Source organism: Halichoerus grypus, chromosome 4 (assembly GCF_964656455.1).
Source record: "Halichoerus grypus chromosome 4, mHalGry1.hap1.1, whole genome shotgun sequence".
NCBI classification, from domain to species: Eukaryota; Metazoa; Chordata; class Mammalia; order Carnivora; family Phocidae; genus Halichoerus; species Halichoerus grypus.
In genome coordinates, this window is record NC_135715.1 from 176,340,979 (window position 1) to 176,343,728 (window position 2,750).

Consider the following 2,750-nt stretch of genomic DNA (forward strand, 5'->3'; position numbering starts at 1 on the left):
TCCTTCGGAAGCAGGGGATGGTGATACCCACTGGTGCCTGGGGCCCACAGAGTGGCTTCCCCAGTGGACATCTATGCTCCGGCAGGCGTTATGATTTAGTGGCGAGCTCAGGTCTGGATTGGAATCTTGACTTCACCACTGATTGACCCTATGACCTTGGACAATTCACTTTCTCTAAATCTGTAAAATGGGGGATAAGGATCATGCAAAGCTCTCTAGCGGAAGATTGTGAAGATTAAATGTGAAGATTAAATGAGATAATGTGTGGTTAGTGCCCCAGGCATGATTCTCTCCTAGCTTCAGCCTCTTGGAGCACAACTAGCCAAACTGTCGTTTAGGAAGAGAAGTGTGGTCATGCTCAAGAGAGGTAGGAGAAATCAGCCTGCCTTGGAGACCCTCATCCTCAACTTGGAGATGTTTGTCCTGAAAGGCCCTTATGTTTTCCCTTTGGCAGAGCATCTTGTGACTCCAAGGAGAGCCTTGGGCTTGGGCCTTGGGTAGCATCTTGGCCCTTAGGTTCATCCTCTGTGTCCAGCAGACAAATAGCCATGTTTCCCTAGGGCCTAGGAGACAAATGGGGAAAGGTGAAACATTCTTCTTTTTTTTTTTTTTTTTAGCACTTGTTAGCATTTAATGAACCATCCCGCCCCCCCACCTGCCAACGTGGCTTCAAGCTTCTAGAACGCAGGCGCCCCCAACACCCTTAATCTTCTCCTCTGCTGTTCTACTGAAGAATTTGGCCTTCACGATGACACGCTGTTTTGGGAGTTTTCCCTTTCCCAAAACTTTGTAGTAGCCCGATCGCACCACATCAATGATAGGAGCAGCTCCAGTCTTGTTTTTGGTGGCATTTACCTGTGTCTGCTCACTGACCAAGGTCCACAGTTTATCAAGGTTGACAGTTGGGCAGAAGCTCTGGTTCCTCTTTAAGTGGTAATGTCTCATACCAACTTTTCCAAAGTAACTTGGGTGATATTTGTCAAAGTTGATCCTGTGGTGATGCATGCCACCAGCATTACCCCGGCCTCCTGGGTGCTTCTTTGCTTGCCGATGCGGCCGTGGCTGTGGCTCACGTGGCCCCGAAGTTTCCGGGTCTTCCTCAGTCTGGATGGCATATCTTGTATGTAGGACGGAAAAGCAAGGTGAAACACTCTGAGGCCAGAAGTACACAGGATGTCATGAGCTCCTGGGCAGCTCTCTATGGTAAGGGTACGATGTGGCTTAATCCGGGTGCTGCTTCTGCCCCAGAGGCAGAGAGAGAACACTCTTGCAAGCCTCACGAGTTGTTCCTCCTATCTCCCCAGTTCTGACTGAGGGATTAGGACCCCGCTTGAAAGGCTCCATAAGTTCTCCCTGGTGGAGGTGTGATCACTCTGTCCTAGACTACTGGTGCTTGAGCATCAATCCCCTTGCGAGGGGGTAATGGAGGCTACATCTTGCTCTGTAGTGAGTGACATGACACTCCAGAGATGAGCTAAAGTGTGGACAGCAAAGAAGTAAAAGAGAGGCAAAATTTAATTTTAGATTAGTAATGGCATAATTTTAAATTATTATTTTATTTAATTAATTAATTTTTTAAAGGTTTTATTTATTTATTTGAGTGAGAGAGAGAGAGAGAGAGAGAGAGCGTGAGCAGGGTGAGGGGCAGAGGAAGAAGCAGACTCCCTGCCGAGCAGGGAGCCAGACGTGGGGCTTGATCCTGGGAGTCCCGGATCATGGCCTGAGTTGAAGGTAGACACCCAAGCGACTGAGCCACCCAGGCACCTCTTAAATTATTTTAAAGGCAAGAAGTAGATGACTATATATATACCATTGTGTTCTGGTTTGATTTTCCTTCTATATTCTTTGCTCTTTTCTCAGTTGAGGCAAACAACTTTTTGGGGCCTTTTCTACTTTCTTTTGATTTCATCTCCCCATGTATTTAGTTTTTTCTTTCTAAAAGCAACTGATGATGGGTCTCAGGTGAGGTATGATCAGACTGTGGGTGTTTGGGGGTTCTATATGTGCCTTTCCTTTCCCACAAAATGGGTGAAGATGGGAGTTCAAACCCAGGTTCCGGGCTTGTAAACACCAAGAAGGGCTCAGTGAAGTCAAGTGCAAGAGCGGTATCACCATTGATCTTCCCCGTCTGCCTTTGCTTCTGTAGGTCCCGATTTCCCAGATGCACTCTGGGGTGCAGGAAACCCAGCTGGCTCATCCATTCCACAAAAGGGAAAGGGCAAATAATAGGTTAGCACAACAAGAGCTGATTGTGAACAATTGGTCGTGGCACTTTACCTACCATATGCCAACTCCTGTGTACCCAGCAGGGTCTTCTTGAGGTCCGGGCAGTGGGGAGCATGGAATGCACGGTGCTTGAAGCCTTTATGTTTGAAAGCTTAGTTTTGTCCTTTGAAAGTGGGAAATAGTTTCCAAGGAAATCACATTTCTGTCAGGATCAGACTGGAGAGCCTACACAACCTTAACAGAACTGTAGAATTTCAGAGGTGAACGGATTTGTCTAATTTTATTTTTCAAGGAAGGAATGGGAGGCCCAGGGAGATTCAGTGTCTTCCTGCCTGTCCCACGGCACCCACCTTATGCTGGGTCTGGCTTTGAGGGAGTGCAGATACAGTGAGGATTCAAAGTATGAGCTGTAAAGAAATAAAAGTAGGCAGACCAAGAAGAGAACAGAGACTCTTTGTTCCTTGTATGAAAGGGAGATTGCTGTTGTTTCATGTACACATCATCTTGTATGTAGGAAGAAGTTT

The 2,750-nt window shown here is 46.9% G+C and overlaps 1 pseudogene; it reads right to left on the minus strand.

The window, feature by feature from the left end:
- Window positions 1–657: 657 nt before the first annotated feature.
- Window positions 658–1,115, minus strand: LOC118539822 (large ribosomal subunit protein uL15 pseudogene; annotated as a pseudogene).
- Window positions 1,116–2,750: the final 1,635 nt, after the last annotated feature.